We start from the raw sequence: 8,881 nt of genomic DNA, 5'->3' as shown, positions 1-8,881 counted from the left end.
TGCCCCGCGGGAGCCGGCTCCGAGTGCGGAGCGCTGCCCACCACCTGCGGGGCAGCGCCGCCCGCCCGCGCAGCGCCCCTGCCCCGGGACTGGCGGCGGCGGGGCCGGGGCCGGGACCGGGCGGGAGCGGACGGGCTTACCTGCACTTGGGGCTGCTTTGGGTGACTTTCCAAGTCAAGGGAAATGTGTGTTTGGGATGGAGGCAGCAGCGCGCATGCGCCATCAAACTTGCCCTGATCCCGGATTTTTCCTCCTCGCGCTCCCCTTTGCTTTGATTATTGAATTTTCCTATTTCTAACAGGACGGCGGGCGTCGCGCAAAACCCGGCCTGGAACCCGCCGCCGCCCGGCCTGGCCCGCACGGGGCGGGGAAGGGGGGAGCGGCGGGAGGGAGCGGGCACGGAGCGGACTCGGTCTGCAGGCAGGGCAGGCAAGGGAGAGGCGCCTGCAAAACCCGGACCGGATCGCCCTCCCCTGGCAAGGGAAAAGGCGAGAAAGTGTCCCTATTTCCCATCCCGCGTGGGCAGCTGCCTGTCCCCTACCGCGTCCCTGCACGAGCGGTTGCTCTTCCCCATCCATTCTCCTTCCCAGAGAACTACTGTAAGTTTTATAAAATTTTCTATTTTGCAGCCTGCTGACCCCTGCTCACGTTAGTTCCCTGAGACTAAACTGCGTAGAGATGAYGAATAGCTAGGTTGTGCGTACTGATTCTCCAGCTGATTTTCCTAGGCATGGTGTTCAGTTGCTATTTTACAAACTTCTAGACTTCAATACTTTTCTTTTGCTAATGTTCTTTGTCTGGATTCCACACAAGTTTAGAACTAACCATTGTCTCGTATCTAGAACTGTAGTATTTTCGCTTTGCTGGCAGTTACACACAGAAAATGCCACAGAACAGGCATGCAAGCCATGAGCAAGCCTTGTAGACTGGGCTAGTTTTGCAGGATGTCCTTGCAGGATCAGAGACAAGAGTTTGCATGACACCTGAATTTCCAACAGGCAGGCATCACATTTCTGTGTTAAACTACTTTCCCCAGCTCTACCTTTTCTTTCTCAGCTCTACTTTCATTTCACTGAGACAGTGAGTATAGATTACAGTTGCATGTGCACATTTTGTGGTGGTGATTCCATAGAACCATCCTCGGAAACGTCTTCCTTCATCCCCTGGTTCCCTCTAGAGGAGCCAAGAGCCGGGGCTCAGTGGCACCATTCAGCACTGGGGTTTGGAGGTACAGCTGCCTGCCTGCCCAGGCACTAGGTCTGTGGGATGGCTCTGCCTCCATTGTAGGGCTTGCAGGATTTGGGCCCGAGGTCAAAGCTGTAGACTCTTGGATAATTTTTGTCATTGGCAGCAGGGAGCTCCACGTCAGCACACCCACAAAGAAGCCCTTGCAGGAGCATCTTGCGCTTCCCATGCGCTTCCCTGTCTGTGTCTGTCTCCACCTGTTGCCTCTTGTCCAGTGCTTACACCATCAGCTCTTTGGGGCAGAAACCATGGTTTTGCTCTGGATTTGTCAGTGCTTTGCACAATGTGGTCCAGGTCCATAACCACACCTCCTATGCACTATTGCTACACGCATAAGTAATAACAATAATTAATAATAATAGGCTAATTCCTCTGATTTTGATGTGACTACTCATGTGAGTAAAACTGACTCACAGACATGAGTATTTGTGGGACCACTGCCAGCTCTTGAGGTTTTATTGTGAGTCTTCCAGTATTTGGTGCTCTCTTTTGATCCCCAGCTCCTGGAATGACTTGTTTCTAGCACTTGCGTTTACACAAGGAAGCTTGGAAATGTGGCCTAGTGCTCAAAAAAAACCTCAGAAGCCAGGGAACAAATAAGAAACTTCCAAAGAAATGCGTTTTTAATGGCTTTTGCAAAAATCCTGTGATTTGGCAGCTCAGGGAGGAGTGGAGTCTGACTCATGAATTTTGAGCAGACAAGTTTAGCAATATGCATCAATTGAGTTAAATATTTAGGACCCTGTAAAGACTAGGCTTCTGCTAACCAAGCCAAACTTACAGTGCAGAGATATATTTTGTGGAAATAGTGTTTAAAGTGCCTGTGTCATTGCAGAATCTGAATTTTTGTATATATGCATATTGTTTGTGATTTGTCATTTTGTAGTTATTTATTTTTACCTGTTTACAGTAAGAAAACAGTAAAATAGGCATGAAAATGGGATTGTTAAAGTAAATAGGACTGTGTGAGTGTTCTAATAGTTGTAGCAAGTATTTATAAATTGCTGAAAATACAACTCCCAAACTTTTTGAATTTGTATGCTGGAGAGACACTGCAGGTTAAAACCCATGTGTTTTGAAAGTATATGTCCCAAATTCTGGTACAAAAGTGAAAGAGAGCTGGTTCCAAGCTAGGAATTCTTGCTTATGAGGCATCCCTGAAGAATGAAGGGTTGGGAGAATAAGGCCCTTTAATTAAACCTGCTGTAAATAGTTACTTTTAATTGCATTTACTTATTATTTTCTCTTGTTCACGTTTTTGCATTTCTCTCATCTGGGGTGTTGAACACAGACTGAATGGTCTTCCTTCTGCTTGGAAGTTTTCTAATTTAGAGGTGCTGTGGAGCTGGCCTAATTTGGAGGAGCACTTGGGCGCAGCTAAGTGTTTTTGAGGTGGTCATGTTTATCACCACAGTTGTCTCCTGCCTGTGCCCCCTTGCATGTCGTGGCAGGTTTGGACACTCTATGAGCTGTGACAGCTTTGGGTCCCCTTCCTGASCACCTGATGCTCATGACACGAGACCCAGAGAGCGCAGCTCCTCAGCCAGATAGAACAGGAGGTAATGACACCTTACACCGCCCGTTCTAGATAGAAAGAAAATAATTCAGCAAATTGCAAATGATGCACACTTAACTATTTATGCAGCATCTTCCTGTCATCAACCCAAAGCAATTTTACTTCCGTGTTGAACAGTGGATAAAAATGTTCTATAGATTTAACCATTGCGGGAATTCCTTTTAAGTGGTGCAGTAATCTCTCTCCAGCTAATTTAGTGTTGTAATAAGGCACCACCCTCACAAGTCCTTTGTGTTCTCGTGTCAATACTGCCCCCAAACCAAAAGCGCTGGCATCTGCATCTGTCAGAAAAGTGGGTCTGAAACACAGAAAGACTGCGAAAGGAGCAATATGGCCATCAGCAGGGCAATCTCAAAGGTCTTCTGTTAATTCTGAACATACCTGATTTCATTCAGATTTCCTCTAAAATGAAATTTACTTTCTCAACAAGTCCATGCCATGGTTTAACAGCACTGAAAAATTCAAGGAAAAATGTCCTCGAACAGAAGCTGACTGAGAGATACCAGAATGCTTCAGTACAGATTCAGTTTTGTTCTTGCCCATGAGGGTTCGTTGCCCACAGCTCAGGATTCAACTCGAACCAAATCACCTCTCTAGCTGAGACTGAAGATCCTTAACCAAATACCTCTAAGGAAAAGGTCTCTCCATTTTTCTCTTTTCTTTTTTAAGTGTGCAACACAACAGTGGAAAAAAATCCAAAAGGAATATTTTACATGAATCTCATTTTCTTTCTTATTACGGTTTTCTTTGCCGACATTTACTAAAACCATGAGACCTTACACAGTTATGGTTCCCATCTTCAGTACTTCCTGAACATTAAACAAACAGTTCAGTTGCACAAGATCATTGGCAGCTCAGATTCCACATGCTCCTCCATCTCCAAAGGTTTCATCTGTTTCCAGCATTTCTTTAGCTAGCATAGCAGGTAGTGATGCCATTAGTTGCTGCTCTTGGGGAGAGGATGTCCTGCACACTGCAAACTTAGTGCCCATAAGACATCGGTTCTATTGAGCTATGTATTTCAGATGAATTTCCAAGGACTGAAGTTGTAGGATACCTTTCATGTTGTTTATCATTCAGCAAATAGCAATAATAGCATGCAAACTCATTATTAGGTCTGCTGTCTACAACTCTTGGTTAAATCCAGAAATTTCTCTCTTGAGTCTAACTTCATAACAGGTTCCCCCTTTTGCTCAGAGCCCTCATTTCCAGCCTGGAGTGGGGTGGATGCAGCTGTGGACATGCAGTGTACGGTGAGTGTGTGTCACATCCCCTCGTGAGCTGCTGGGCAGCAGAGAGATGTGAGCAGGAGGAGGTAGTACAAGCCCTACAGCACAGGAGTGAACACGGTATTTAGACTGATGACAGGACAGCAGTTAGTAAAGCATACAGGCTGTGTCTTAACTGCAGAGTAGAGGTTAACGTATTTTATTCACAGCCAGCACATACCCCAGAAAACTCCATCTGGCTATGCTGTGCAAGTGCACCTTGAAAAAACTACGCACCCTTAAAAATTACTCACAGTAGAAAAAATATGCTAAAACGACATGAGAAGGGCATGGATTAAAACGCCATAAGCGGAGAAAGATGTATTGAGGGCTCTAACTTTGTCCTCAGGTCACCCTGCTTGAGTAGAGAGCAAGAGGAAGGACTGCAGAAGTAGTTCCTGCAGCTGATGGCAATTCTCAGGCTGAGACGCCTTGTTGACACCCGCTCAGAGCAGGTGACATGCTTYCCATAGGCCTACATGCCACATTAATTCCTCAAAGGGACATTCAATCCCTGGTAAATGGGGAGCTGACTGGGGTCTAGGCTGACCAAACTACCAAACTGGAGTGAACAGTCACCTATCCCGTGTGGACTACCCAAGAGCCATCAGGCATCAGGACTGACATTTTCCAAACCCAGCACAGACCAAGGTGCTGTCCAGGACCTGTGATTCTGCTTCATAACTCACTGGAAGAATGAAGAAATCACTCCRACATGCTATAAAAGTCCTGAGTATCTACTCAGTTTCGTAATGGAATATTAAAGTAATTGCAGAGGAGGAGGAGGCATTTTTTCAGTTGCAAGTGCAACATTATCCACTTCCATATTTTATCATTGGAGTGGCACAAGTAATCAAGGAGTGTCACGTGATCATTTTTTGTCAAGTGCCTTTTTGTCACAGGCAACTATTTCTTTGCATGTGCCCATTGCAGAAGAAAAAAATTGATTGGATCACCATCATACCCTGCTCCAAATCCTCAGCACAGAGGAGGCATTGCTTCACATTGACAGCAGTGGGGCAAGAATTATTTATATCAAAGAGGATCAAGCCTTGCCTTTTGAAACATCACACTTTGTCTTAGAAATACATATGAGTAATATCACTACGCAAGTGTGTAATAAAATTATTGAAACCTTGAAGACCTAATTAAAGGCCTACAGACTGATACTGACTTTTGGATGGTATAACTGAGCATGTACAAGAATTTACTAAGTTCAGAATCTGTCCTTATCTGTTTTATTTGCCACAAATCTATATAAAGTTTCAAGCAAAAGACTTGGCACTTAACAAGAAACATCCTGCATTTAACCCAGTCCTGTCCCAAAATTTCCCAGTGACTTCACTATTCTGTGTGTCTGGTAGCATCCATTGGTTTTGGGGCTTAGTCCTAAGGGAGACTGCTAAAGGTAACAAATAAATACAGGAGGAAAGAATAATAAATAATCAGCAACAATAATAAAACTGGAATTCAACTGTGAAGTATGTTTGTAATTGTCTGTCTGTGTTAGAAAATAATCAACTAAATAGCAATAAATAATAGAAATTTATATTAACAATTCATTTGTGCTGATACAGACCTTCAAGTTAGAGTTCATTATATTAATTTACTAATTAATTAAGCACTACATCACCTGGCATGTACATAGATTTTATTACACTTTATGGATGGAAAACTTAAGTCTTGCCTAGGGACACAGTGAATCGGTGGCAGAGCTGAACACAGAACTGGAATATCCGCCACAGGTCTAAGTCTGTTTRCAGCATAACGTTGGCCTGATTTTCTGACTAATTTAGTTCAACAGATGCAATTCTCAGTGTGGGGATTTCAATTTGGGTGCAAGATGGAGTTACTTTGTTKGAGCTTAAAGCAGTTCTTAATCATATTAAGCTAATTATATAAAGGCAGTTTTAAAAATATCCTTGTAGGCATTTACATTTTGGGCTATTGACTTAAAAACACACCTTTAATTTAAATGCTGCAATTTTCCTTATAGGTGCCAAGTCACAGCAGTTCTTGAGGTCCTTTCATCCACATTTCACCAGCAAACCTCACATGCTGAACTGAGATGTGCAGTTTTGAGTGTCTCCATCTAAAGAGCGCAAATATTGGTGAGTGCCCTGAATTTGGTTAAAGACAGAGTTGGTGCAATTTAGTCTGGCCTCTTAATAAATGGTTTAAAACTCTTCAAAGTCAGCGTTTGCAGCCAAGTCTCAATGGCGTAAGGAGATGCTCTAAGTGTGTAGAGCTTACTTAATTACAAGAGAATGACCTTCCACATTCCCTCTCCTAGGTATCATGGAACACTTCCATCAGGAAACATTTATCGATGGACTTTTCTGAAACTGCACCACTTGCATTTGGTCACCCGCACCTATGTCATGGGCAAGAGGAGGTGACTTCATTAGCTCTGCCCTGCTCAGGGTCTCCTGTGGTCACACTGGCACTGGGACACAGATACTCCTTGGCCCTGTCCCTTTTCCAAACAGCTCATGCCAGCCTGGCAGGATGCTGCGGGAGTTTCTCACTGGCCCAGTGAGATGGAGGCAAACCAACGACTGCATAAGGAATGCAGGAGAACTGCATGGGATAATGGGAAACATTATTTATAGCCTGAACGCAGAAAACCTCCCCTTCCTCCCCCCTCACCAACAGACAAACCCATGTCCAGTAATGACAAAGTCGTTACCTTTTTATTATTTTTCAATAGGGTTCAGATGTAGCGTGTCTGCTCCTTACAGGCTGTCCTGATGGCTCCAGTCTCCCATCACTCTGGGAACACTCATCTAAACACATCAAGTGGGTGTGGACTTACTAGCCCTGCTTTAGCAAATTTGGGCCTTACCCTCCCAGCAGCCTGTTATCTCACTTATTAAGGGAGAATTATAATGTTTCCCTTCCTCTCAAGAGGCATCTGGGACTACAATAAAGGCCTTGTGAGAACTGCTGCAAGATCAAAGCAGGGATCCCATTGGAGAAGTTCAGCGTAGTGCTGTCCCTGATAAGACATGGTTTTGGGGGCTCTAATAGAATCTGTGGGCTTTTCAATTTTGTTTTTCTAGCACAGATGTTATCCTTGAGAAGAATACTTTTTTCATGTGGAAATCCTAAAATTATATGATCCTCAGATACTGAAAAGGCTGAAATTTGCATTAGATGTATTAGATTTATTAGATTGTATTAGATTTGATGGCTTTACAAGCTTTCCATCCCAGTATCCTGTATACCATGAGAAGTCCCTATTCTGACATATTTTTGCTCAGTATTCCACCCCGATCATCCTCTGAAAAGCTTCCCCCTTCACCTGCTGCCCCTCTGTAACTCCAACACTCCTTTTTCTTCTGGCATTTAATGCCATAGCATGCTTTGTCTTTGATTTTATGCTTTGTAAATGTCCTTCCCTCACTTTACATCGCCAAAAAGACCCCTGTGTGTGGGTCTGATAACCCACGTAGCACCCATGTCTCTGGGATTTATTTTGAGATCGGCTGCTTGTTTATTTATTTCCCTTTTAGCACACCCAGCGAGGCCTGTGTGGAAGGAGATGTGAAGGGAGGTGATTATGGAAGACTATTTCCCCTCGCTGCTCATTCATGACAAACAAAGAGCAGTGATTGATGATTAAAAATGCATTCTCTGGGCTTGTTTTCTTTTGTTTTACCATTATGGAGATATTATAAATACTGAATACTAATCAATCCAGACCTGGCGGGACCTCACAGACCTTCTACAGAGGCTTTGTTCTTCCTTTATAACCTCTGCAGCTTTCTCCTCCCTCCTTTATTTCTAAATTAAAGACCTCCATCCCAACCAAAAAGAATTAAGTTAACTTTGGATGAATTTGGACTGTCTGGGCTCCCGCCTCTTGCCAAATAGCCATACTCTCCCCTGAAAGGATAGTCTCTGTGCCAAGGCACCCTGGCATTTCCCTGCCCGTTTTTGCTCTGCACTACTGTGGAAACAGGAATTAATTCCTCAGATCAAAGGAAAATGTCTCTTATTTAGGAAGCCCAGAGTGCCACAAATTTGCTTTCAAAGTGGATACCTAGTGGGGAGGAGAAGAGATCTGAAAGTCCTCTCAAAAAAAMCTCTCATTATTGGTGGCAGTAAGGCTGGATTCCTCCCTAGGCATTTCTGTGCAAAAGCCAGAGTGCCACATCTTACTCTGCAACATTACACAATGTCCAGATAAACAGCAAACTCGGTGGCGCTTGCATTCTTTTATCTTTATTCAGTCAAATTAACTGCTTTCTCTTTCCCTTCCCACACCCCTGCCCTCACCTCGTTTTCCCTCATTCATGTAAAATAGAGACACTCTGCACTGGCCTCCGCAAAAACGTAATCAAAATCATCTATCCCATCAGAATGAGATTTCTTGTCACTTTGGACTAGACTGTTACTTTTCTCTAATCAGCTATTTCCTGTGAGATTTTTCCAGTGTTCTGCTAAAGTCAATATTAAGTCTCCCATACAACAAAGCTCTGACTGACTCCGGTGTGAGCACAGTTAGGCTGAGGCTCAGCTTTTGCTGAAGTCTCTCCGGAGAGCAGAGTGAGGTTCCTCTTCTGCTCCTGACGGGCAGACCTGAGGTGCTGCCAGGGACATGGGGACACCAGCGGAGTGCAACAGCAAACAGGACCAGGGTTTGACTGCCGGCATAGCTCACATTACAGAAATCTACTACWGTGGGCACTGACATACATTTTTCTTAAGGTGCTTAGAACCAACTCAAGAATAGCTGAGTTCAGCTGGAACATATCAGGAAGGAGAAGGAAGAGAATCTGAGCTGGGC

The 8,881-nt window shown here is 44.2% G+C and overlaps 1 protein-coding gene and 1 long non-coding RNA gene across 8 annotated transcripts in view; one reads left to right on the top strand and one right to left on the bottom strand.

The window, feature by feature from the left end:
• The window catches only part of CASZ1 (castor zinc finger 1), a 197,511-nt gene extending 190,658 nt beyond the window's left edge, over positions 1–6,853 (bottom strand). For 5 of the 7 annotated variants that reach the window (XM_057375950.1, XM_057375958.1, XM_057375951.1 and 2 more), the window contains exon 1: positions 141–204. The gene's annotated coding sequence lies outside the window, so the exon portion shown is untranslated. Of the gene's footprint in view, positions 1–140; positions 205–6,778 lie in introns of those variants that run through there. The other 2 variants (XM_057375953.1, XM_057375955.1) reach the window with 2 other exon arrangements.
• Positions 359–6,786, top strand: LOC130579295 (uncharacterized). Its single transcript, XR_008965971.1, has 3 exons — positions 359–4,074; positions 6,086–6,200; positions 6,383–6,786. It is a non-coding gene; the product is annotated as an uncharacterized LOC130579295 (long non-coding RNA).
• Positions 6,854–8,881: the final 2,028 nt, after the last annotated feature.

This window comes from Malurus melanocephalus, unplaced genomic scaffold, assembly GCF_030028575.1.
Source record: "Malurus melanocephalus ecotype Western Australia unplaced genomic scaffold, MMel_1.1 scaffold_266, whole genome shotgun sequence".
NCBI lineage: Eukaryota > Metazoa > Chordata > Aves > Passeriformes > Maluridae > Malurus > Malurus melanocephalus.
Note: the sequence above shows the minus strand (reverse complement) of the source record. Positions and strands in the feature narration are given on the sequence as shown.